Source organism: Lynx canadensis, chromosome B3 (assembly GCF_007474595.2).
Source record: "Lynx canadensis isolate LIC74 chromosome B3, mLynCan4.pri.v2, whole genome shotgun sequence".
Classification (NCBI taxonomy): Eukaryota; Metazoa; Chordata; class Mammalia; order Carnivora; family Felidae; genus Lynx; species Lynx canadensis.
In genome coordinates this window covers 1,123,760-1,151,050 of record NC_044308.2, presented here as the reverse complement: position 1 = coordinate 1,151,050, position 27,291 = coordinate 1,123,760, and the positions used below count along the sequence as shown (strand labels likewise).

General features: G+C 57.3%; 1 long non-coding RNA gene across 1 annotated transcript in view; it reads left to right on the top strand.

The window, feature by feature from the left end:
• The first annotated feature begins 11,230 nt into the window (after positions 1-11,230).
• Positions 11,231-27,291, top strand: part of LOC115515412 — a 40,495-nt gene continuing 24,434 nt past the window's right edge. Inside the window, exon 1 of the long non-coding RNA XR_004343733.1 lies at positions 11,231-11,689. This is a non-coding gene — a long non-coding RNA (uncharacterized LOC115515412). The remainder of the gene's footprint in view (positions 11,690-27,291) is intronic.

Sequence of the window (27,291 nt, the reverse complement as noted above, 5' to 3'; positions counted from 1 at the left end):
TGGTTGAGCCATCATCACGGTCTCCCGAGGGAGAAGGAGATGGCAGGCGGGGCCAGCAGAGAAGGGACACCCGGGGTGCTCATTACAAAGCCGAAATGTCACGTCAGGAATTTTTAAGCAGGGCTTGAACCATTTTCACCTCCTTCTCGACTCAGCCAATATTTCAAACGTCTCTTTCTTTACAAATGCCCAACTCGTGAGACCGTAACATTTCCCTTATAAATAATCCTTTCTGGCTGCTTAGGGAAAAAAAAAAAAAAAAGAAGCAGGATAAGTTAAAAATACATAATTACCCAAAGACAGTGTTAATTGTACTTCCAGATCCCAGCAGGGACCTCCATCCTGGAGAATTCATGAATGCCTGACCCAGAGAACTGTAATGAGAAAAAATGTCACTGGAGACCAACATTTTGAATTATTGATTAGAAGGGGGTTTCTAGGCTCTTTCCGTTTAATTACCCAGAAGAGGTGAAGCAGAGAGAGAGAGAGAGAGAGAGAGAGAGAGAGAGAGAGAGAAGACACAGAGATTTGAAGGAGCCGGGGGTTTGGAAACTGCCGTGTGGTACCCCCTTTGTGTAAAGCTGTAGCTGTGGGGCCGCGGGCCCGGGTTCCAAGAAAGGGGGCTTGGCAGAGGGGGCGAAAGAATGAGTGCTGAGGACCCGGCTGGGACGAGAACGCCAGGTCTGTCCTGCCGAGTGAGCAGGCTGGGTGCCCTGCCGGTGGCCGCGAGCTTCCCTCACACGCTCCTGAGACCCCAGGACCTTAGCCAGGCACCTGCAGCCCCGCTGTCCTGAGGATTTGCTGGGCTGCCCAAAAGAAACAGCAGAGAAGCCTCTTGGGACTCAGATCCTATTGGGGTGCAAAGGGATCAAGATTTTGAGAGGAAGAGGGCAGATCGAGGCCGCCTATGTTTGGGGGGGGGGCGTCTACGAAATGAGAGCCCTCTGGGAAGGTGCGCACTGCTGACCGAGCCCAGAGCGGCCCTAGTGAGCTTGTCACAACTTGCTGTCCGGACTGGCAGTGCCCTCTGCGTCGCCCTCTGTGACCTTCCCCCGGGCCAACCCCGTTGCCCCTCGGGCGTTGTCGGCGGTCCCTGTTCAGCCGTGATCGCTCTACGTTGCCGCTCCCTCCAGGAGGACCTGCCCTCCCTTCCCTGCCCTGGACCGAGGCCTCCTGGCACCCAGTCTCAAGCTTCTGATACCGCGTTCTCAGCCTTTAACACTTTACGTGTTGATTCACGGACATAAAGCAGCATCCTAACCACTGGTAGGTGTAGGGGTGCAGTGGCTGCTGTGTGAGCACGTTGCTGTGTGACTGTCTGCCCCAGCCACCTGCAGAGTGCGGCTTGTCTTTTTTTTTTAACATTTATTTATTTTTGAGACAGAGAGAGAGAGAGCATGAACAGGGGAGGGTCAGAGAGAGAGGGAGACCCAGAATCCGAAACAGGCTCCAGGCTCCGAGCTGTCGGCACAGAACCCAATGCGGGGCTCGAACTCACGGACCGTGAGATCATGACCTGAGCCAAAGTCAGACGCTCAACTGACTGAGCCCCCAGGCGCCCCTCCGATAGATATTTCTTTTTTTTTTTTTAATCTTTATTTATTTTTGGGAGAGAGTCAGAGTGTGAGCAGGGGAGGGTCAGAGAGATAGGGAGACCCAGAATCCAAAGCAGCTCCAGGCTCCGAGCTGTCGGCACAGAGCCCGACTTGGGGCTCGAACCCACGAACCGCGAGATCACGCCCTGAGCCGAAGTCCGACGCCGAACCGACTGAGCCGCCCAGGCGCCCCAGAGCTCACTCGTCTTGCTGGACTGGAGCTCCGACCCCCACTCTGGCTCCCGCGACAACCGTGACCTTGCCGTGACCTTGACGAGGCCAGGTCCATCACATTCGCGGGGCCACACGCCGCGGTCTCTGACGCGGACTTCCTTTGCTCAGGGGTCCTCGGTGCTGCCCCAGGTGCAGCGTCTCCCCGTCTCCGAGGCTCGGTGACACGCCCGTGCGTTGGCCACACGGTCCTTCCCGCCGCCGCCGGAGCCGGAACCGCCACGGCGCGATCCGCAGCCGCCGTTGTACGTTCCCGCCCACAGCGGACACGGCTTGCGGTTCCGCCACGGCCCGGCAGTGCGTGTTGTTTGCCGCTTTGGGACGGGGGCCGCCCCGGTGGCCGCGGGGTGGCGTCTCTGGTGGTTTTGATGTGCGTTTCCCAGTGGTTCGCGTGCGGAGCGTTACTGAGGTTGCCGGACTTTGTGATGAGACACTCGCCCGGGAGGCCAGCGGCTCATCCCGCGAGCGTCCCTCGAGGCTGGGAGTCCTGGGGGCGGGGCCGGCCCGTGGTCAGCTCCTCAGACCACCCCCCCCCCCCAGCCCCGCGAGGCACCTTACAGTCCCCGTGTTACAGGTGAGGGGCTCAGAGAAGTCCGGTGACCTGCTGGAGGTCACACGGCCGGTGTGGGTTGAGCCGGGAGCCTTGCTCTCGGCACCCGGGTCCGCGGCGGCTGCCGCACGGGGGTGGGCACCACCCAGCAAGCCCGCTTCAGAGCGGACGGAGGGCGGCCCTGGTCCTGCTCCAACCGACTGGCCTCCCGTCCCGGGATTTGCCGTCGTGGCCTCTCTCCTTGTCTGGGCCCATTCGGCCCGGGACCCTCGCTCCACTTGGTACATGAGGACGCACCATTAGCCCTCTGTTGAGAGTTTAAATCACCCCGTAGGAGTCTGCCTTGGCATCCATTCCGTGTGGCCGAGCAGCCCGCGGGGCCTTGACCTCGCACGTCCCCCCCTCCCTCCCACAGGTCCCAACAGGTGCACACCCTAATAACGGCCCCGGGGGCCTTGACCTCGCACCAGCTGCTCCCGCAGGTGCGCACTCTAATAGCCCACAGGGTCCCAAGTGGGTGTGGGTTCCTGAGGTGGTTCCCCCCCCCCCGCACTCCTGGTGGGGCACAGCCTCTCCTGCCCCCCAGCTCCCTCCCCTTGTGTGGCCCCTTAGAGAAAACCCCTCAGGGCGCAGCCAAACCCTACTCTTTTCAGTGCAAGCCAGCCAGCCATGTGCCTGCCGGGAGTCCCAGAAGCACCCTGTCCGTGGACCCTAATCAGGGCGTGTGCCCGGGTCAGGCTGCTCCTGCCCGGTCCGCACCCCGTGCTGACTCCCCGTGGGGCCCCTCCAGGCGGGGTGCTTCCTCCAGACCTGTGAGTCATTCTCTTCCCTGCTTCACTTTCCCTGGTGGTCCCTGAGCCGTGCCTCCCCAGCAGACACCCCACCCGCACTCGACGGGTGCTCACGAAGTCCAGCACCCCTGTGCTCGGCCAGGCCGGCCTTTGGGATGCCGAGCCGGACTCCCCACCTCGTCCAGCCTGATTCTTCCCTCACTTTTATCCTCCGAATTCAGGACGCATCCCGTGCTAGCAGGATGTGCCATGTGACCGTTGTGAATTTAGGCCATTTTCACCCCAGAGCTGGCCCCTTCCACACTCCGGCCTTCCGTGGGGACGTCCATCCCACCCCCACGCCCTCCACGCGATTCCGCAGCTGGGACTGGGTCCCCGACCCCAGACCATGTGTCTGCCCACCCGCCGTGGGTACTGATCCCGTGGTGGCCCAGGGACCCTCTCAGCCAGGGGGAGCCTGGCAGGCTGTGCGGAAGCAGATGGTGCTGGAATGTGGTGGGCTCCCCTCCAGGGCAGGGGAGGAGAGAGAGGCTTGGACGCGGGGCTGGGTATTATTCCCACACCGAGATGTGCCAGGTGCCTCCTGAGAGCCCTGGGCAGAGCGAGCGGCCTGCAGCCGGATGGGCCCCGAGGCCACCAGCCTGCCGCGCGTGTCCTGGCTGGGGAGGAAGGCATGCGGCGGAGGGGCCCGGAGGGAGGGTGGACAGCCAGCCCGAGCATCTGGCCTCCCTCCCTCCGCCCCTCCTGCACTGTTATCTCAAACCCCTCTTTACAGACTCGTGTCCCTGAGGGTCCCGGCGTCTCGTGCCCCAGGCCCAGCACTAAGCTGGGGGTCCCGGGCCCCACCGCCCGGGAATTCTGGTCCCGCAGGCAGACGCCCTGGAGACGGGACACACCATCCACTGACAGGTGTGAACTTTGCTGCCGGGACGCCCTGAAGAAGCAGGACGGGAGGGGGCGAAGGGATTCCGAGCAGACTTGCTGAGGCGCCCAGGCCGCGGCCGGGAGGACGCATGGGTGCCGAGTGGGGGCAGAGAGAGGACCCGCGTCCCAGGCCACGGAGCGGAGTGTGTGTGGTCAGGAAGGGGCAGGGGGGGCGGGGTGCGGGACCTCTGCTGACTCTGAGATAGATGCAGGGGGGTGGGGGCCCGGCAGGCTCGTTCCGCTGCAGGAGGCACGTTTTCCGGCACAGACGGGGAAGGTGGCTGGTGACGATGGCCGTGGTCCCGGTGCCCTGTGGTGGCAGTGTGGGGGCGGGCTCCACGGGCTCCCGGGTCCCCCCAGGGAAGAAGGGGCCAGGCCACCATGTGGACCCGCAGAGGGTGGCCGGGGCTGCTCGGGCAGCACAGAGGGGGCGCCAGCAGCCCCACACGCACCCCGATTCCCACGCTCATCAGCGCCACCACTTTACGGTCAGGCTGGACGCGAGGCCGGTGATGGAACGGGGTGGAAAGCCGCAGCGTCTCTCCTGCTTGGCCTTTCACCTGCAGGGCTGTCCCATGCCGTCACTGGTCTACAGTCTTCCTCATGCCACCTGGTGTGACCCTCCCACATCTCCAGCCGCCATTTCTGGTGGTGCTCCCTGGCAGCAGGCCACAAACTCGCTTCCCAGCACACAGTGCCAAGCTCTCACTGCCTCAGGGCCCTTGCACATGCTAGGCTGTCTGCTTGGAATTTCCGTCCCCTACTCAGCCTTCTGGTCGGATCTCAGATGTCGTCCCCCACCCTCCTTCCACACAGATCGCGTGTGCTCATTTCCCACCGCAGGTAACCGCGTGCCTGTCTTTGCGATGGTTCAGGTTGGGCATCCCCACGAGGCCTCCTGGAGGGCAGAGTGGGGTCTGTCTTGCTCGTGGCCGCGTCTGCAGCACTCGGCACGGGTCTGCACAGAGCCGGTGCTCAGAAGTAGGTGTTTCTGCGACTCCGTGAAAGGCCGGGCCAGACGCTCGTAGGCCTGACCAAGCTCGCTTTCTGGCTCGCTTCCCCCAGAAGGCCCTGTGTGCACTTCCTGCCCAGAAGGCGGGTCTTTGTCGTGAAACCAGCTTTGCCGCTTTGCCTGGGACGGAAGCAAATGCCACCCGGTCCCTATGCGCGGCTTCTGGCCAGCAGCTTGTCGCCCGCGAGCGCCTGAGTTGGTCTGTGACCCTCAGTACCTGCCCACGCGGTGGGCTCAAGCCCGGGGAGGGTGGCCCCGTGGGGTTAAGCTCTGTCCCCACAGCACTGGGTCATTTGGTGATGTGCCCTTTCCTCCCCGCTCCCCCTCGGCCCCCAAATAAGCCACTTGACTTACTGACTTATTAGCCATGTTGACTAAGTAAACATTAAAAAATTAAAAAAAAAAATAATTCGATACTTTTTAAAAATGTTTTACTTATTTTTGAGAGAGAGCAAGTGGGGGAGGGGCAGAGAGAGGGGGAGACACAGAATCCGAAGCAGGCTCCAGGCTCCGAGCCGTCAGCACAGAGCCCGACGCGGGGCTTGAACTCATATACTGTGAGATCGTGACCTGAGCAAAAGTCAGATGTTTAATCAACTGAGCCACCCAGACACCCTCACTACTGTTTTTTTAATGTTTAATTTTTTTTGAAAGAGAGAGAGAGAGCACAAGCAGGGGAGGGGCAGAGAGAGAGAGGGAGACACAATCCGAAGCAGGTTCCAGGCTCCGAGCTGTCAGCACAGAGCCTAAAGTGGGGCTCGAACTCACAGACTGTGAGATCATGACCTGAGCTGAAGTCGGACGCTTGCTTAACTGACTGAGCCACCCAGGTGCCCCTAGGAATTAGGAACTTTTGTGTTCATTTTATAGATGGGGACGTGGAGACACATCAGAGAGGTAAAGTGATTTGCCCAATGCTGAACAGCTGGTCAGCTGTAGCCCCACCTGCTGCTCAGGGCTCTGTTCTTTCTGTCACTGGGCCCCCGAGGCTGTGGGTGACGGGTCTGCACCACGCGGGTGACTGTGTGGAGACTGGCTGTGTGCGAGGCCCAGCCTGTGAAGGGTGAACTCACACCCAACACCACTGGCCCTTAGAGGTCAGACAGTCAGGCGTAGACGTCCACACACAAGTCCCCAGAGACTCGTGCAGACCCACGAATGCCATTGTGTGCACACTTAGACCCCACGGGGAGGAACGTGCACACCTGCTAGCAGTGACCACGGTTCTCGACGAAAACCAAACAGCGGGACACGTTCGCACACGCGAGCTCAGAGGACCTGGAAGCTTCCTCAGGTTGTCTGGCCCAGCTTCCTGCTTCTAAACTGTTCAGACACCCAAACCAGCACGGAACGAGGCCTTGTCTGCTCGGAAAGGGCACGCCCCCCCAGCCATCGAGTGAGCGCTGGGGACCCTGGGGTAATGACAGGCTTCTCAAAATGGGAAGGTCGAGTTTTCTTTTTGACAGAGGTTGCAGACGTGCCCACCGTGCTCCCTCCCGCTGTTGAGACGTGCCCACCATTGAGAGGAGCCCACCGTGCTCCTCCCACTGTTCAGACGTGCCCACCGTGCTCCCTCCCGCGGTTCAGACGTGCCCACCGTTGAGAGGAGCCCACCGTGCTCCTCCCGCCATTCAGACGTGCCCACCGTGCTCCCTCCCGCTGTTGAGACGTGCCCACCGTTGAGAGGAGCCCACCGTGCTCCCTCCCGCGGTTCAGACGTACCCACTGTGCTCCCTCCCGCGGTTCAGACGTGCCCACTGTGCTTCCTCCCGCGGTTCAGACGTGCCCACTGTGCTCCCTCCTGCCATTCAGACATGCCCACCGTGCTCCCTCCCGCTGTTGAGACGTGCCCACCGTTGAGAGGAGCCCACCGTGCTCCTCCCACTGTTCAGACGTGCCCACCGTGCTCCCTCCCGCGGTTCAGACGTGCCCACTGTGCTCCCTCCTGCCATTCAGACTTGCCCACCGTGCTCCCTCCCGCTGTTCAGACGTGCCCACTGTGCTCCCTCCTGCTGTTCAGACGTGCCCACCGTTGAGAGGAGCCCACCGTGCTCCCTCCCGTGGTTCAGACGTGCCCACTGTGCTCCCTTCTGCCATTCAGACTTGCCCATCGTGCTCCCTCCCGCTGTTCAGACGTGCCCACCATTGAGACATGCCCACCGTGCTCCCTCCTGCCGTTCAGACATGCCCACCATTGAGACGTGCCCACCGTGCTCCCTCCCGTGGTTCAGACGTGCCCGCTGTGCTCCCTCCTGCCATTCAGACATGCCCACCGTGCTCCCTCCCGCTGTTGAGACGTGCCCACCGTTGAGAGGAGCCCACCGTGCTCCCTCCCGCCGTTCAGCCATGCCCACCGTGCTCCCTCCCGCTGTTGAGACGTGCCCACCGTTGAGAGGAGCCCACCGTGCTCCTCCCGCCGTTCAGACGTGCCCACCATGCTCCCTCCCGCTGTTCAGACGTGCCCACCGTTGAGACGTGCCCACCATGCTCCCTCCTGCCGTTCAGACATGCCCACCATTGAGACGTGCCCATCGTTCTCCCTCCCGCGGTTCAGACGTGCCCACTGTGCTCCCTCCTGCATTCAGACTTGCCCACTGTGCTCCCTCCCGCTGTTCAGACATGCCCACTGTGCTCCCTCCCGCTGTTGAGACTTGCCCACCGTTGAGAGGAGCCCACCGTGCTCCTCCCACTGTTCAGACGTGCCCACCGTGCTCCCTCCCGCGGTTCAGACGTGCCCACTGTGCTCCCTCCTGCCATTCAGACTTGCCCACTGTGTTCCCTCCTGCTGTTCAGACGTGCCCACCGTTGAGATGTGCCCACCGTGCTCCCTCCTGCCGTTCAGACATGCCCACCATTGAGACGTGCCCATCGTGCTCCATCCCACTGTTCAGACGTGCCCACTGTGCTCCCTCCTGCCATTCAGGCATGCCCACCGTGCTCCCTCCCGCTGTTCAGACGTGCCCACCGTGCTCCCTCCCGCTGTTGAGACTTGCCCACCGTTGAGAGGAGCCCACCATGCTCCTCCCACTGTTCAGACGTGCCCACCGTGCTCCCTCCCGTGGTTCAGACGTGCCCACTGTGCTCCCTCCTGCCATTCAGACTTGCCCACCGTGCTCCCTCCTGCTGTTCAGACGTGCCCACCATTGAGACGTGCCCACCGTGCTCCCTCCTGCCGTTCAGACATGCCCACCATTGAGACGTGCCCACCGTGCTCCCTCCTGCCGTTCAGACATGCCCACCATTGAGACGTGTCCACTGTGCTCCCTCCCGCGGTTCAGACGTGCCCACTGTGCTCCCTCCTGCCATTCAGACATGCCCACCGTGCTCCCTCCCGCTGTTCAGACGTGCCCACCGTGCTCCCTCCCGCTGTTGAGACTGCCCACCGTGTTCCCTTCCATGGTTCAGACGTGCCCATCGTGCTCCCTCCCACGGTGCTCCCTCCCACTGTTCAGACGTGCCCACCGTTGAGACGTGCCCACCGTGCTCCCTCCCACCAAGTGGCCTTTCTGTGAGCTCTTCCCTCTGCCTCGGATGTTGTTCCTGCTGCTGTTCGTCTAGTTAGCCCTCGTCTGCCCCCAGCTCTCAGCAGACGTCACCTCCTCCGGGAAGGTTTTCCTGGCTTCCCCGACCGAGTCAGTGTCCCTGGTACAAGATCCCCCCCACCGTGTAGTGTCCCCTCTCACTGTACAGTGTCCCCCCCCACCGTGTGGTGTCCCCCCGCCATGCGGTGCGCCCCCTTGCAGTGTTCCCCCACCATGTGGCGTCCCCCCCCCCATGAGGCATCCCCCGCCGATGAATGGGTTGTTACGGTTGCAATCTGACATCTGTGTGTGTAGGTGTTTGTTGTGCGTCTTTCCCATTAGCGTGTAGCGTCCATAAGGATGGGAACTGGTCACCACTGTATTCCCGGCGCCTAGACCGGTGCCTGGCCCGCGCTGGTGGAAGGAAGGAGTATTTGTGGAAGGGGCTGCCAACAAAGGACAGCTTGAGAGAAAGTGAAACAGGGGACAGATCGCGGGGCCAATGCTGGCGGGTGCTCCGGAAAGGCCGGCGTGTCGAGGACGGGGAACGTACCCTTTGGGTCTGGTGAGTGGAGGTCCTGGCGGTCAAGGTCTTGCAGTGACGGAGGCTGGAGGCTGGGCCACGGCGTGGCGGGCAACTGGAGAAGGAGTGGACGTGGCCCCTCCTAGAAGGGCAGGGGGCCCAGAAAAAGGCCCCGGAGGCGGCGGGGGGGAGCCCGACCCCTCCTCTCTAAAGCCTGGTTCCACTGCAGACATGCCCGCCGTGCCCCCTCCAGCGCATGCCAGTAAGCCAACGGGCCCGCTGGAGTCCTGGGGTGGCAGGGAGGCCGGCCTTTTGTGGCCTCCCCAGGGCCGTGTGTGCCTGGAGCCTCCGCGCTGCCCTGGCGCGTCCTTCAGCACAGTGGCTCCTGTCCGGGTGGCTGGTGTCCCGTCCCACCGAGAGCGCCCCTGGGGACGGAGGGACTGGAGCCACAGGGCTTCTTCAAGGTCTAGAGCAGGAGGTAAGCTTGACGGACACAGGTCACTTCCGTGGAAGAATCAAACTGGGCGCTGAGGCCGGGACACGGCGATGTCCTAGTGTTAAGGTGCCGGGAGTGTGCAGACCGGCCTGTGCGTGGAATTGAATGACTTGTGGCCCTCAGACCCTACAGACCACCGGGTTCAGCAGCCACGCGTGTCACGTGGCCAAATGCCAGCAAGGTAGCCGTGGTCCTGTGACCTGACACCTCCAGGGACAGGAGCTCCTGCTTCCTAAGGCAGCCGATGCCATCCCGGGACAGCTCTCAACCGCGTTTTTGTAAAGGTCTCCTTTCTTCTCAAAATAGATCTCCCTTCACATTGAAAAAAGCCTTTCTTCGCCCCCGCGTATCCTTTCCTCCCTGTCGCCTCTCGTCGGCCCATCCCTCTGTAGGCTAATGGAAACAGAGCTACAGAATGTTTTGGTTGTCAGGTCAGGGACCTCAGTCCACACTGCATGTTTCTGGGGAGCAGACCCTGTGGCGTCTCTGAGACGAGATGTCTGCCCTGCGAGAGGGGCCCTGGGCGAGAGAGGCAGGTAGGAGCCTCCCCGGCTGCCATCCAGGCTAAGGAAGGCCTGGCAGAGCCACAGCGGGTCCCGGAGAGGAAGCCGGCCATCGGGGAGCTCTGCGTCCTCCGGGACCTGGCCTGCCTCAGTGGCCCTGCTGGACCCCATCACCGGAGGGAGTTGCTCCTTGGCACAGACGTGAGGCTGGATTTCAGAGGCAGCTGGAGTTGTCAGGGAATTACTCTCTCTGTAGTTGGAGATCCGTGAGGCGCGTCGTGGTGGTCAGTGTGCCACAGTCTCCTCTCTGTGTCTGCCTCAGAATGAAAAGGTGGCCTTGTTCCTCCTGGAGAGGGCTGTTGGTGACCGCAGATATGCACATGTTTGGGTCTAGGGTTCCCTTCACCTTGTTCGCTAGCTCTCCTCCCAGGCAGTCTGCTCTCTGTCAAAAGCACTGCTTCCTCTGATTTTGTCTGCTGTTGGCCCTGAGGTGCCCCTCGGCTCCCACTGCGGGGGGCCCGGAGTGTCTCCGTGGGCACGGTACATTTGCTTCAAAGGGTTCTCCCACCCATTGTCCCATTGGACCCTCACCAGAACCTTGTCAGGTTTCCATTTTATGGATGAAGAGACCAAGACTTAAAAAAGCTAAAAGAGGGGCGCCTGGGTGGCTCAATAGGTTGAGCATCCGACTTCGGCTCAGGTCATGCTCTCATGGTTCGTGGGTTCGCGTCGGGCTCTGTGCTGACAGCTTGGAGCCTGGAACCTGCTTCGGATTATGTGTCTTCCTCTCCCTCTGCCCCTCCCCTGCTTGCGCTCTCTCTCTCTCTCTCTCTCTCTCTCTCTCTCTCTCTCAAAAATAAACGTTAAAAAAAAATTAAAAAAAAGAAAAGAACGGAGAGAGCCCCTCTCATCCCTTCCTTGCGGCGTGGAAGTCCTGCTCTGCCCATCAGGTACCAGGACAGAAAGGGTCAGTTTCTGTTGTATTTGGCCAAGGATGCCCCAAAGCTTCAGAAACAGCTGTACCGGGGACCCGAGAGTAAACTCAAGGCCCCCTGACTTCTGCTCTGGTAATAATAGCTGTCACTATAGGAATGTAGTGATAGTAACAACTAACACTTTAAAAACCATATAACGGCTTACAAAGCGCCATTTGTGCAAACTGACTTACTGCATTTACTTTCTCTCCTGCTTGCAGGTTCTCTGCGCTCCAGAACCACAGGTGACCCTGCGGAGATGACCGTCCTCGAGGTCAGCAACGTGCTACCAATTTCACCTGATCACTGTGTGCAGAATCCGGAAAGCCTAGGTGTGGTCCCCAAGGGTAATCTCCAAAGGGTGCGTCTTCCGTGGCCCAGCTCGGATTTCAACCCCGCGTACTTGCTCGTAGCGCCCCAGCCTCCACGTCACGTTCTTTACGAGTTAACGGTGCATTTACTGAAAGCAGAGTTAGCCCTCTGTTAGGACACACGTGTGACAGTGGGTTTCTGCCTGGCGCGATTCGATATACTGGCTATTAAGCCACCGAAAGACGGCTGAGGTCTAGGTGAGTATTCAAGTTGACTCAGACTAAGGCAGCCCCTACCATGTTTTTGCCAGGAAAGAGGCGGGGGAAGGCAGCCTGATTTGCGTATGCAAATCCGATCACCATACTGTGTAAATACGCATCCCTCGTCCGTCGTCGCTTCTGTGGTCGGCAGCCCCACAGCGAGCGTCCGTGCCGGCCAGGCCTGTTCCTGAGCCAGGAAAGAGACTTCTCCACACGTCATCCAGCTTCTGTGCAAGTGCAGTCTCAGCAGGGCGAATTGGAGGCTGAGTGTGTGCGTGTGTGACGGGTATGGGTGTGTGAGAGTGTGTGTGAGTGAGTGTGTATGCGTGTGTGTGACGGGCATGAATTCAAAGTGACACCGTTTAGTGGAAAGGCTGATTTATGTTCCCTCCTGCCTTGAGAACGCTAATTAGGATAATGGGAGAGCCTTTCTGGTTTGGAAAAGCGTTCGAAGGAGGTCGGGGAGGACTTTTTGTCTCCTCTCTCAGGCCTCCTGCCCCTCAGCTGTGGCCCGTGGGCTCACGGGGTGACACGGGGGAGGACAGGTGGCTGTTAGGGACACTTTGTAGACTCCAGGGCGCCTGCCGACATCACGGGGGCAGAGAGCTCACCACGTCTCCTGGTCGGTAGAGTCCACTTTGATCAACGTGTCCACGAATCAAAGTCCTGTCATTCAGACCAAAAGAAGTAACACCAGGGCGCATAGGACGTATGACAGGACAATCCTTACAAAATTCCAGCTGCCGTTTGGGACTAGGACAAGCTGGTCCTAAAATCCAAATAGAAACGCAAAGAACCCAAAATAGGCACAGAGAATTTATCGAAGAACTCACACTTCCCAGACTCAAACTTACTACAAAATGACACAAATCAAAAGAGTGTGACGCTAACACAAGGGTAAGTATACAAATTAATGGGATATAGTCGACATTCCAGAAATAAAGCCTCACGTTTATGGTCAACTGAGATGTGACAAGGATGCTAAGACAACTCAAAGGGGGAAGGAGAGTCTTTTCGACAAATGCCGCGGGGACAGCTGGACAGCTCACACTGAAGAATGAGGTTGGACCCCTGCCTCAAAGCCCTGGCAAAAATTAACTGGAAAGGAATAGACGTAAGCACTTTAATTATAAAACTCTTAGAGGAAAACACAGGAATAAATCTTCCTGATGTTGGATCGGGAAATGGTTTTACAGATACAAAGCCAAAAGCAAATGTGACCAAAGAAAATACGGGTATTTTGGACTCGCAGAGATTTTTAGTGCTTCGGAGGGCACTATCAAGAGAGTGAAGGATGGAGGAAAATATTTGCCAGTCAGGCGTGACAGGACTGGTTTTCGGAACTCTCAGGCCCGCGTAACAAAAAGACAAAAAAGGGCAAAGGATCTGAAGAGACTTTTCTCCAAATAAGATGTGTAAATGGCCAGTGAGCACAGGTGTTCACCTCGCTGACTATTAGAGAAATCAAAGTCAAGACCACAATGAATGACTGTTTCACAGCCATTAGTGCTTCTAAAGTAGAACACTCAGGTAATTACAAGTGTTGGTGAGGATGTGCCGAAATTGGCACCCCCATTCGCTGCCGACAGGGATACAAACACGGCTCAGAACGTTAACTATAGAGTCGTTACTTGACCCGCAGGTAGGAGACAGGACAGACCCGCACAAACGCTGTAACGTGAATGTACGTAGATTAACGTGTAGTGTGTAAACGGCCACGGTGTATAAGCAGTCCCGATACGAATCAATTGGGGAACGGGCAAACACAATGTAATCTGTCCGTACAGTAGAACGTTTTCGGTAGTACGTGGGAAAGTTGATTCACGCTCCAACGTGGATGAGCCCTAAAACATTACCCTGAGTGAGAGAATCTAGACACAGAAGGCTGACTGTTGTATGATCCCGTTTGTAAGAAGTCCTCAGGCGGGGACCTCTGTAGACACAGAAGGTGTAGCAGCAGCTGGGGAGGCTGGGGCTGGGGTATGGTGGGTATTTGCAGAGGCGTTAAAATGTTCTGAAATTTCCTGTGCTGTTGGTTGCACAACTCTGAATATACTAACTGAATCGTACAATTTAAATTGGTGAATTGTACGGTATGTGGATTATTTCTCAATGACACTGTTAAAACAGGGTGCAAAGGTAAAGGCCCCTTGTCTCTCCTTCCCCGTGTCTTCCCTCCTTTCAGAAATAAGGGTGGCTGTCGGTGGCACCAAATCCCGTTAAGTAAGTTTGTAAAGTTCCTAAGCTGTGACTTGAAAGCCGCCCCTGTGACTCCTTTGCGGGGAGGCGTCTTTATCTGAGGGTCCCACGCAGGGCCACCCTCAGGGGAGGCCTGTCACTGGCTGCTGGGAAGGGACCAAGGATGGATGAAGGAGCAGGTGTGCGTTCAAAGCTGGTGAGACCCAGAGCTGAGATTTCAGGAGTTGGGTGTTTAGGAGGTCCTGAGGGTGTCCTGATCCTTGCGTCCGGGCGGCGTGGCTCCCTGGGACTGGTTCTGTTTTGGGGAGGAAGTGAGTGGAGAGAGGTGTCAGTGAGGCTGAGAGAGCAGAGGGCCGGGGTCCTGGAGCAGAGGTGGCCCTGAGAACCCACAGCCGCCAGGATCCACAGACACCGTGATCCCTCTCAGGGCTGGAAAGAGAGAGTTTGCATCAGGCCTGCCTAAATCTTGAGACAAGGTGACCCTAAGATGGGGTTCACGTGCTGGTGAAGTTCTTAGTTCAGAGCAGGCTGTGAACAGGTGCCCTTTCCGCTGGGTCTCCCCTGGGGGAGGGGGGGGCTTCTGCTGCAGCAGCGTGGCCCCTGCTCTCCACCCCTCCTTCTGTCCCCACCAGAAGCTCAGAGAACATAGTGGCTGACGCTCCGTCTGGACAAAAGCTTGCCACGGTTTCTGCCCAACCAGGACCTGTCTCTAAAGAACCTCATCCGCAGCTTCAAAAACGTTTGGGGGCATCTGGGCGGCTCAGTAGGTTGAGCGTCTGCCTCTTGATCTCGGCTCAGGTCATGATCTCACGGTTCGTGAGTTCGAGCCCCGCGTCGGGCTCTGTGCTGACAGCATGGAGACTGGAGCCTGCTTCGGATTCTCTGTCTCCCTCTCTCTCTGCCCCTCCCCACCCTCTCTCTCTTAAAAAAAACTAAAAAAGAGTTTGGGAGTCAGACAGGATCGGCATCACCGTCAGCCAGCCTCCCGGACCCTTGGGTATCTTGCCTTCTCCCTTTGACAACAACCCGTGACCCTTTATGCTGTACGAATCTTCGTTACTGTAGTCACTTCACGTCTGGCTCCTGTCGGACGCTTCTGGACGGGGCTGCACTTCTCCCGGACACATCAGTCACGACGGGGTGACCCAGGGAGGCTTGCCGCTGGTTCGGCCGTTCCTTGTACCGTTTCTGTAGGCTGTTCCGTGTCCTTGCTGGGGCCGTTTCCAGGGACAGAGCGGACGTTTGCAAGCCCTTCAGATGAGTCAGGCCCTTGACTCCACATTTACCCTGGAAAAGAGGCAGGGCTCCCGTGTGGACTTTGTCTGCACCAGAGGTGGTCAGTGGGGGCAGTGGCGCCCCCGGGGAGCACTGTCGACGTCTGCAGACATGTGGGAATGCCAGAGCTCGAGAAGGGGCTCTGGTGTCTGGTGGGTAGAGGCCAGGAATGCTGCTAGAAGTCCCATAGTGCACGGGGCTGAGAACTCCAAGCCTTGGGGTGTGTGTGTGTGTGTGTGTGTGTGTGTGTGTCTGCTCACAAGTGACCGACACCAGGGGTCTTGACTGGCTGGGATTTTAGGGCTTGGATGTGAGGAAACAGGGATACAAGCAAACACCGACTTTGCAGTAAGACAGATGAAGATATTAAAGAGGGAATATCAACCTCTCTGGTCAACGTGGAAGAACTTTCTATTCCTAGTGGAAAACAAACTAGCGAAACTGAAAACCGCCACCTTGGGGCTTCCAGGCAAGTCCACAAAGAACAAAACCAACATGATAGGCCCCCCAGCGCCGTCACCCACCCCCCTGGCAAACTAGGACTTCCCTTGTTTAAAAGGCTGTCTAGACGATGGTGTCTGCAGACGTGTTTCGCACTATGAGGGACATTTTGGTTCTGAAGAATGATGCTTAATTACTCTCCAGGCACTATGCTAATTTCTCAGTGGGGCATATTGGAAATTCTGTTTACTCTCAGCAAACGTGATTGGCCGGCATTCTCAGCGATGTCACTTCAGACGGGGGCTCATTAAATTCTGGCTGAATAACCAAAGCATCGGCTTAACAGAACTACCTTTCCGATGACTCATCTACTCAGCTACTTGGTTTAATTAAACATAAACGTGTGCAGCTTCAAATGCTTATATTTGGCTTTCCCTTCAAGACTGGCCGGGACCCTAATTTGGCAATTACCCGTGGCAAGGAGCAAGGGGATGTCGGCATCTGGTCCCAAATGCCCATCCAGCCAGGGGCAGGTCCCCACATTCCCCAGAGCCTTTGCACGGGCATCTGGATGCGTGAGTGCCAAGGGCTCGGGGTGAAGAACCCATAGGCCAGGCCCACCTTCTCCCCCAGGATCCTCCTGAGACGTCCCTCGCCCATTGGCTTGGTCACCATTGGGGCGTTTGATGACCCCCTTTCATCGGGCGTTTGATGACCCCCTTTCATTGGGCGTTTGATGACCCCCTTTCTGCTGTCTGCAGGGAAAGACCAAGACCAGGACCCCGGCTGCTGTCGCCGGTGTGGCTGCCTTTCCCACTCTGTGCTGGAAACAGGTCTCTTGAAACATAAACATGGTCTCTGAGCCAGACCCAGGCGAGCCTGTTCTGTTGTCGGGCCCCAACTTGGCCAGAATGGCGAGGTGTCCTCACCTGAGAGTGTGGGGGGCGGGGTCTCCTGCCAGCTGGGGGCTCTGCCTTTCCAGAATTAAGCCCAGCAAAGCGCTTCGACGCACACCCCTTCAGGTCGGCATCGCAGCCCTCTCTGGACCACAGCTTCGTAGCCCTCGGTCCGTGCACATAGCTGCCGGGGTCCTTGAAGCTGCTACCTCTCCCCCCCAGCTGAGGACCTGCCTCTTCTCCCCTCCCCGCCCCGTCATCCAGCTCTCGCCTCTCGGACCAGATCCAGCACTTTCTCTGCATTCCCGAAGCCAGCGTCCACAGACCCGTCCTCTGTCTTCTGCGTCCACCAAGCTGCCTGTGGATTGTGTGATTTATGGAAACACGTCGCCCACACGAGAGGTGAAGCTCCAAGTAGCTCGGGACAAGCTGAGATTGTACTCAGCAAAACAGCCAGCAGCCAAGAGCAATTTTAGTTTTTTTAAATTTTTTAATGTTTATTTATTAAAAAAAAATTTTTTTTTTCAACGTTTATTTATTTTTATTTTTTTTGGGACAGAGAGAGACAGAGTATGAACGGGGGAGGGGCAGAGAGAGAGGGAGACACAGAATCGGAAACAGGCTCCAGGCTCTGAGCCATCAGCCCAGAGCCCGACGCGGGGCTTGAGCTCACGGACCGTGAGATCGTGACCTGGCTGAAGTCGGACGCTTAACCGACTGCGCCACCCAGGCGCCCCAGTGTTTCGGTTTTTAGGCGTTAGTTTCTTGGAGGAGACGTTATTTGGGTATGGGGAGAGGCTTTTCTTGTCTTAAGCTTTTTTTTTTTTTTTTTTTTTTTTTAGCGTTTATTTTTTAATTTTTTTTTCAACATTTCTTTATTTTTGGGACAGAGAGAGACAGAGCATGAACGGGGGAGGGGCAGAGAGAGAGGGAGACACAGAATCGGAAACAGGCTCCAGGCTCCGAGCCGTCAGCACAGAGCCCGATGTGGGGCTCGAACTCACAGACCGTGAGCTCACGACCTGAGCCGAAGTCGGACACTCAACCGAGTGAGCCACCCAGGTGTCCCCAGCCAAGAGCAATTTTTAAAAACTTGCCATTGTGCTCCTGTCTGTGGACGTTGATGGGAACCCGGTGAGCCGTCCACAGAAACAGTTCTTTCCTGGAGATCACGCGTGGGTACTGGGATCTGGGCTGGGGAGGCGCGTCTAGAGGCTACCCGGCAGACACGGGGAGGGTGACCACGTCTGGCTGCAGCAAGTCCCAGGTGTCATGGCTGGATCCCTGCCTGCGCCTCTGCGGACAGTCCCTTTATCAGTCCGTCTTCAGATGACCCGGTCCCGGTGTGTCCTGTGCGTCCGGCCGGGGCTCTGCCTGATGCCGGAGTTAATCACGTTCTCTCTACACCCTCGCGGCGCCTTGTGCCCACCCCTGCTTCCGCACACACCACGCCGTCTCGTAGGACCCGATTCCGTGCTGGTGTTCCTGAGACAGCTGTGAACTCCGGGGGACAGGGACAGCGTCTCGCTCACCACTCTGCCTCGGGGCCAAGAAACTGTCTGGGGGTGTCTTTGCGGATGCAGGAGATGTGGGAGAGAGTCCCAGGCGGTCCTACCAGGCCGTGCCGCACGTGGGCGGGGGTGTCTCCCACGAGGCAGGGGTGGGGAGCGGGTCCAGATTCGGGAGCAGGACTGTCGGCCGTGCGCCTAGTGTGCCCGCCCAGGAGCCAGACGATCTGCGTTTGGAGCCGACTTCATCGGCTCACCGGTTGTGTGCCTTTCCCCGCCCAGGTTTCTGTGCCCATCGTACGGTCATGAAACAGTGCCCACCTCGCAGGATCCACGTGTAGATGGGGTGTGATGCCACGTGCGGGCGCATGGTGAGCCCTCGGTCGCCGTGAGCTTGAGCATAAGCAGGGCTCCCAGGGTTCAGGTGCAGGCCGGGGCACAGAGGGGTCTGGGCTCTCAGGTCAGCTGTGTCGTGTGGCCGCGACAAGTCGGTTCTGTCCTCTGGGTCCGGAGAGCGCTTCTGGGCCGACTTTCTCGCACCTACTGGCCGAACAGTTGTATCCGAGCTAGTCTTCGTGGGTTTCTGTAGGTAGAATGGTCCCTCTCCTCTCCCTGTGTCACTGCCGGAGCCCCTGAGCCCTGGGACGCGGTTTCTGCCCGTCTCTCACTCTTTGTTTGCTCAGCACTTGGGGACGGAGGTGGCCGTCCCCGGGCTAGGACCTGTGTTCTGCGTCTCCATCTGTCCTGGAGCCTTGTGACCTCCTGCCTTCTCTCTGCCTCCCATGCGTGATAAGGCACCCAGGACGGGTGTGGCCCCCATAGGGCAGGGTGGGAGTGGGGTGGGGGGGGCCCCCACAGGGCAGGGTGGAGGTAGGGTGGGTGTGGCACCCCCACGGTGGGGGGGAGCCAGGGCAGGGTGGAGGTGGGGGGGTGGCCCCTAGAAGGTAGGGTGCAGGTGGGGCGGGGGTGGCCCCCACAGGGCAGGGTGGGGTGGGGCGGGACGAGGCAGCCCGCAGTTACCAGTGGTCCTGCGCAGCCGGGTGGGGGGAACGCTCTCCTGCGGGCCCACGTGGGACGTTCCCGTCCTGCCCGACCGCGCCGACCCCGCCAGCACTGAGGCAGGCACTTCGGTTCCCGGAGATTCCCGTGTCTACTTCTCACAACGTGGAACAGAGAGGGGCGTGGACAGGTGTCGCCCTCAGTCTCCAGCGCACGCTGGGCTGACTGGGGAACGCTCTTCGCGGCCCCAAGGACAGTGACCAGAATCCTGCCTGGCAAGGCCTGACGGGCACAGCCGGTGGAAGTGTTCGTGACGCTGCCTGGGGTGTGTGGCCCGGGGCCGCGTGTCCCGACTGGTGTTTGTAGGCGAGCCGTGGGTTCGTTCGGTGGATGCTGGCCGCACGGGCTGCACGGATGGGCCTGTGGGCCAGGCAGCTGCCCAAGCAAGGCTCTGCCTCGTGCCCACCTTGGGGCGAGCCGGGGACCCCCTGAGCGTGCCGGCTGAGGGGGGCCCCTCTCTGGGCGGGAGGCTCGTCTGAGGGAAGGGCCTCTGAAGAAGCGGCTTCACTCCTTGGGACCTTCAGCGTCCCACGCGGGGAGGGCAGTCAGTCCTTCCTCCTGGACTGCGGGGGAGGCGGGTGATGGGGCCTTGGGCTCAAGTGCGCTCACTGAACCCCAGTGTTCACGGGCTCGCTCTGCTGAGCGCTGGGGGGTGGCAGGTAAGTGCGCGTTGTGGTTCCTTCCTCCTTCATCCTCTCCGACCTGGTTAAGGGACTGGTGTCCGGCAGGAACTTTCCCCCTCCCGTCGGAGCGGAGAAGCTGGAGCAGGGCAGGGGAGAGTCAAAGCCGAAAGGCGAGCACGTGGCAGAAGGTGTGGCCTATCCTCGGGGTTCCGAGGGAGCCCCCCTGGGGCCGAGGGACTGTTGGCTGTGTGCCTGGCTGGGGAGGAGGACCCGGGAGCACCGTGCCCGGTCGGGGAGGAGGACCCGGGAGCACCAGTGCACCCTCGAGGCCTATTTCATCCCCTGAATCCCCCAGCGAACGCTCACGGGTGGGAACTGCAGACAAGCCTTGCACATGGCGGGCATCCCGGCGGGATCGAGACGGAAGGGTTTCTCTTCCCTCCCATGATTCCTCTGTGGCCCTGAGACGCCCCTGAGTCTCTACTAGAGGGCTTGCTCACGCAGGAATGTGGGTACGGGGACCCCTGAGTGCAGCTTTCTGCAGACCTAACGTGCCCGGGCTGCTTGCTCCAGAGTCGGGGGGGTGACGGCGGCCGAGGGCCGGCGATTGTGTTCCGTGTCCCGCCTGCTCGCGGGCTCTAGGGTGTGGGGCTGGGAGAGAGAGACCGCAGGGACTGCCAGTTGCCGACAGACGCCCCTCCGTGCCCAACCTCCGATGGCCGGCCGGACGGACTGGGGAGAGAAACAGTTGTCAGGGTTCGCACCGACACTCGGGCATGAGAGAAGGGGACTTGTTTTTGTGCGTCGGGCTTTCCTGGGAAGTGAGATGGGAAGGGGTCCGGGGCTCCATGTAGGTGACAGGCTTTGTAGCTCCTGGAGCCATTCTCTCGTCGCCTCCAGGGGCCCGTCTGCACCGTGTGGCTCCGTGTAATTCAGCATCACAGCGGGAACAGCGTGTGCCTTCTGGCCTGCAGGTCACAGTGGCCTTTGGTTAACGTGTCGCGTGGGGCCACCTCAGCGTCTTTCGAGGGGCAGAAGGTGAACAGCCCGTCCCTGGTCCCAAAGGAGAGGTTGGTGTCCGCAGGGAGGGGGGCAGGCCTGTGCCTCTGCACAGGGGCCCTCGCACGCCTGCTTGACCACAGGCTTCCGTGCTGAGCCCAGAGGGCAGAGAGTGAGGCGTGTAAGAGGGGCCAGCTTGTCCCCTGGGAACCTCGCGTTGTGGAGGGTTGGGGACCTGGGTGGGGGGGGAGGTGACTCACGGGGCTGGATTCCCCGGCCTGGAAGGGGTGCTCCTGGCCGGCTACCGGAATTGCTGCCGTGGCCTCCTCTGTGTCACAAGTCCACCGGGAGGCGTCCAGCCGTGGACACCTGTGGCTGGGAGGGCATCTAACTCACGGGGAAGGAGAGCCCGCCGCCATCAGGCTGGCACGCTGATCCCCAGCCGAGTTCCGTGGGTCTCCCGGCTGGAAGAGGGAGAGTTAACGAGCTCTCTCAGTCCCGCACTCGTTCTCCCTTCCATGTGGCCCCGGCCTCACGGGCAGTGCTCCAGCCATGGGGTCACGTGTGGTGTGGCCTGCACACAGCCTTGCCAGTGCCCTGCACAGGCCACTCCTGTGCCGAGGGGCACGAGCTGTGAGGGCGTGTGGATGGGCCTTCTGGAGGCCAGCTTGGTTGGTGCCTGGTCCGCAGTTGGCACTCAAAGACCAATTACGGAGCCACTGTTCCCTAAAATTCCAGAGAGGGGGCCGCACGTGTCTTTGGAGGGGGGGCCGCACGTGTCTTTGGAGGGGGGGGCCGCACGTGTCTTTGGAGGGGGGGGCCGCACGTGTCTTTGGAGGGGGGGCCGCACGTGTCTTTGGAGGGGGGGCCGCACGTGTCTTTGGAGGGGGGGCCGCACGTGTCTTTGGAGGGGGGGGCCGCACGTGTCTTTGGAGGGGGGGGCCGCACGTGTCTTTGGAGGGGGGGGGCCGCACGTGTCTTTGGGGGGGGGGGCCGCACGTGTCTTTGGAGGGGGGGCCGCACGTGTCTTTGGAGGGGGGGGCCGCACGTGTCTTTGGAGGGGGGGCCGCACGTGTCTTTGGAGGGGGGGCCGCACGTGTCTTTGGAGGGGGGACCGCACGTGTCTTTGGAGGGGGGACCGCACGTGTCTTTGGAGGGGGGGCCGCACGTGTCTGTGCTGGAGACATCTTACAAAACAGTGAGACTCCTCCACGTGCCCAACCTGAAATTTGTGAATATTTGATCGATTTTTCCCATTCTGCCAGGTCTTACCCATGGTTTGAGAACTCACTGGTTAATCTGAGAAGGAACTTTCCAGATGCAGAAGTGAAGGAGCCGCCACCCTGGCACTATTCCCGCCTGGGCCCTGGGACTCGGCTCCGGGGAGGGACGGGGCGTGAAGCATCCTCGTGCTTTCTCTGTGGGTCGCATGCCGACACGGTGATATTCGGGTTCATCGTGTTAAATAAAATGCGTATCAGTACTTGTTTCCTGTTTCACCTGTTTCTTTTCTCCTTTTCTGTCTTTCTTTTTTTGTTTTTTCATTTTTAGAGAGAACATGTGTGCAGGGGAGGTGCAGAGAGAGAGAGAAAGCGAGAGAGGGAATCCTAAGCAGGCTCTGGGCTGTCAGCACAGAGCCTGACGTGGGGCTCGATCCCATGACTGTGAGATCATGACCTGAGCGGAAATCAAGAGTCGGACACTCAACTGACTGAGCCACCGGGCGCCCTTGTGTTGTTGTTGTTATTGTTGTTGTTTTTACCTTTTTAACAAAATGCGGCTGCTGGAAAATTGTAAATGAACGTGTGGCCATCGGACAGGGCCGTCTTAACACTTCAGGTGTCTCCCCATCGTGGGCCGTTTCCGGGGACCAGGACGGCACCGGTTTGCACCATGTCCTCACCGTTCTCTGCCCTTGCGTCACTCCTGTTAGCGTGGGCTCCACGCTGCGCATGGTCACTGCCACACTCTGTGAGTCTCATGACTGGGTGGAGGAAGGGACCTGGCCCCCGAGTCCCGCCAGCAGGAATCAGCCTGAGTGTGCGCACGGCCGTGACGCTGCGGCTGGGTGAGGGTGAGCGGGACTCCAGCGGCCAGTGTGAACGTCCCGTACGTGACTCATGGCCCTGACCTAGGCGCGCTGGAGGGGGATGGGCACAAATGCTCACTTCTCCGCTGATGGAGACGTTGGGTGTTTTTAACTTCACGGCTGAGCTGCATCTTGAAGATAATCAGAGAAGGAACCGGGCTCTGTGTCCAGGCACACAGCCAGGAGGGGTGCCGCATACGACACGGGACGAGGGCGTCGCCTTTGGAACGGTGACCCGGTGCCCCAACCGTGGCTCCTGCACGCTCAGTAGGCTGCTGAGCTCCGGTCACGACACGGCAGTTTAAATGGCCCGATTTTTCTTCACCAGAGTTTACTTAACACGGACTCATTGAGGTGGAAATCTATTTGTACAGAATTACGTACAGTTTGTTGGTTTTTTAAAAAAGGCTCTGCTTATACGAAGGCACTTAATGGGCCCAAATGAGCCGGCCTCAGAAGCCCGAATCGTCTCTCGGGTCTCGTCTCATCAGTGCCCCGCTAATGCGCGGTGACATGTTTCCTCATTCCTCCTGTTTTCCTGCCGCTGCCCTAATTTCTGGTTTAGTCCACACACTGGACACCCTTGTCCTTTTTCTGCCTGGCATCTCGTGCCGTGTCTTAGTGGGACAGGGTACCTCCTTCCTACTACAGAGGCCAAAACCTCTAGACGTTTGCTGTCCTGCGTCCTGGGAGCCGGGGCGCCCTCCGTCGTGTGGCCCGGGCCTGTCCAAGCACCTGTTGACGCCGGAGACTGTGAGGCTGGGGCCAACGAGGCAGGGAAGTAGGGGGCGTAGGCTCACCCGCTGACAGTGACGCCCAGTGTCTCCGCGAGACCGTGACATGAACGGTCCCAGCGGGCAGCAGGGGCCAGCGGCGGTGACACAGGTGGGGCAGTGATGGCCCGGGCTGGAGCCCTAATGTACTGAGGCCCTTCCCGCAAACTCGCTCCCAGCACCTCTCGCCCCCGTACCTTTCCCTGCATTTTTAAAAGGCTGCATTTGCCATCTTTTGACACACTGTGTTATTTACGTATTTTTCATATTTGCTGCTAATATGTGTCCAGAGTGAAGTCCACGGGATGAGCACTTCTGTCTGTTTTGTGTGCCCACGTGTCCCAAGTATGTGTCCCAAGTACATGGCCCGTGTAGGCACTCAGTCCGTACTTGTTAAGTGACATGTTGGTGGCAGGAAGGAATGAGGTCCTCCCAGGATGGGGTGGAGGCGGCCGGGCCTCCCTCTGCTTTCTTCTGAACCCCGACCTCCGGAATCTGCCGCTGCCCACATGTTCCCATTCGTCCCCTTCCCCCTTAACTTAACCAGAATCGGTAGCAGCCGTTTGCAGGCAAGGTCTGCAGGGGCGTGGGGTCACATCCCGAAACTTGCAAATGGCTGGGGCTCGTTTTGTCCCCAGGGACGATCTGGCCATTTCCAGAGTCAGCTTTTTGTCACTACGTCCGGGACGTGCTGCTGGCGTCCAGCGGGGGAGGCCGGGGAGGCTGCTGAACGTCTCACACAGCAAAGGCTGGCCTGGAGGGTGGTCCCCTGGCAAGTGAAGGAACCTGGCCGCGACCCCTGTAGTTTCAAGGTCACACTCACCACGGGTGGAAATAGAATCAGGGAACAAGTAAGGCACGTGACACAGAAGCTGATGCTGTCACACAGGAGACTTAAAATAACAATGCTTCCTGTGTTAAAGGGTTAATGGAAAAGATGGGCAACGCGCATGAACAGACAGTGATTTAACCTGAGAAGCCGACCAGTGAGAGTAACCAAGTGAAAATGGGAGAATTGAAAAGCGTAGTAACAAGGATAAAGAACGCCTTCTTTGGGCTCACTCGTAGACTCAACACAGCCAAGGGAAATAATCACTGAGTCTGGAGGTAGGGTAATAAGAATTACCTGAGTGAATAGAAAGGGAAAAGAGTGGGGCGAGGGGCAGACCAGATCACGCTAGACCCTCATACAGCAGCATCGGTGGCATACCACAGCTGGCTGGCATTGACTTATGGAAGCCAGTTACGCACCTCTTTCCTGCTCTTTGTTCAGTGGCAAAGAACCGCGTTGAAATCCACGAGGACGCAGTTGTTTATACCAATGCCACAAATGGCATAAATGCCACCAATCAGGGCTTTTTCTCCCCTGGACAGCTGCTGTCACACACTGACCAGCACACCACTGGACACACGCACTTGGATTCCCAGACTGGCAAGGGGGAGGCCAGGGGGCAGAAAAAAACGGTGACAAGAAATTTCAAACTTAATGACAAACAAGTCTGGGAACAAATACCTGGTCTGGGAAGTTCAGAGACCACCAAGTAAAAGAAAACAAAACCATCTAGGTGTACTATCTCCAAAGTACCGAAAACCGAAGACTAAGACAAAATCTCAAAGGCAGCCAGAGAAAAAAGGCGCATTACACAAAGAAGATATTTGTACAAAGATAATCATTACAGCCGATTTCTTATCAGAAAATATGTGAATCGGGACGACGAAGCAGCATCGCCTGGCGCTGAAAGAAAAAAATAATATCGTCAGGGCAGAATGCTGCACCCAGCAACATGTCTTTCAAAAACGCAAGGGAAATAAAGACTTCCTCATAGAAAAAACCCGAGAGGATTAGTTTTCGGAATACTTGAACTACAAGAAACGCCAAGGAAATTCTTCCGGAAGGAATATGGTATCAGTACCAGACGGAAACTTGAATCTATCCAGAGAAATAAAGATCATTCGAAATGGAGTAAAGTGAGAGAAAGTGGAAAATTAATTTTTCCCTAAAAGATAATTGATATCTAAAGCAAAAATAGTAGAAACGTATTGTGTGTTTCTGATATAGGTAAAAGTAAAATGTATAACAACAATGGCACAAAACATGAGAAGGAGAAATTGAGAGTATGACATTGTAAAAGGCTCACATTACGTGTGAAGCCATATTATGTTATTCACAGTTACACTTGAACTCAGATGTATATTGTAAATCCTAGTGGAATCACTAGAAACCTTAAATTTGTTTAAATTAAACATTAAAAAATAGATACAAGTAATAAGACAATAGTGGAGATAGGACAGAATCATAAAAAAATAAAAAATGAAATTAAGTATACAGTTCCATTGACAATAGCATGAAAAGAATAAATTTAGAAACACATTCATGGAACGCCTGGCTGACTCAGTCGGTTACGATCGGCTCAGGTCATGATCTCATGGTTCGTGAGTTCGAGCCCCGTGCCAGGCTCTGTGCTGACCGCTCCCTCTCTACTGTGTCTCTCTCTCTCTCTACTCCTCCCCTGCTCCCACACTCTCTCTCAAAAATGAACAAACGTTAAAAACAATTTAAAAAAAGAGACACATTCATGATTTAGGATTGTATAATTTATACAATTATATAATAACACGTATTAAGTAATATGTACATAATATAATATCATTATACGTTATATTATTAATTAATATTAATATACTTATCACTATTATATTAGTAAAAGAAAGGCAATATTTGTGTGCTGGGAGGACAAAATACTGCTTAGGGACAAATGAAGGTCTCCATCAACGAAGAGACATTTGTGTCTGTGGGCTGGAACTCAACATGTTGGACAGCACTCTCCTCATCAGTATAATCCACATCAAAATTCCATTGGATCTTTTTTTTCCAGAAGTTGATAAGAAGATCCTGAAACTTATATGGAAATGCACAAACATTTTGAATAGTCAAGACAATTTTGAAAACAAAACAAAACAAAACAAAAGTTGGAGAGTTTTTATTTCCTGACTTCAAAACGCCCTTTACAGATCTTGTTACCAAGATAGTGTCGAACTAGAATCAGGACACACATATCAATCAACTGACCAGGATTAGGAGTCTAGAACTTAATCCTTACGTCCACAGTAGATTCAGTGTTTTACAAAAGTGTGAAAGCGGGTGTCTGGGGAAGGGACAGTCTGCTGGACGGCTGGCTCTGGGACAGTTAGACGCTCACATGCTAATCGCCCAAGGTCTGCAGCTTACCTTAGGGTTTGCTCTTGGTGTACGTTCTGTGTGTTGAGACAAACGTATAATGACATTTATCCATCACTATAGTGTTACGCAGAGTATTTGCACCACCCTAAAACGCCTCTGTGTTCTGCCTTGACTGCCACCACTGGCAGTGACTGACTCATTCGTTGTCTCCGCGCTCTTACTTTGTCTGGAATGTCGATTTTGTTGGAATCTTAGGGGGTTGGCCTTTTCAGATTGACTTCTTGCACCGAGTAATACGCATTTAAGTTTCCTCCGTGTCTTTTGAGCCTGATGGTCATTTGTTTTTAGTGCTGAGTCATATTCCGTTGTCTAGATGGAGACGGTTTATTAATCCACTCACCCGCTGAAGGACATCTTCGTTGCTCCCAAGTTTCGGCGATTATGAACAAAGCTGCCGTAGACATCCGCGTGCAGGTTTTCGTGTGGACGTGAGTTTTCAGCTCCTTTGGGTAAACGGCACGGAGCGTGATTGCCGGATTGTGTGTAAGAGTGTGTG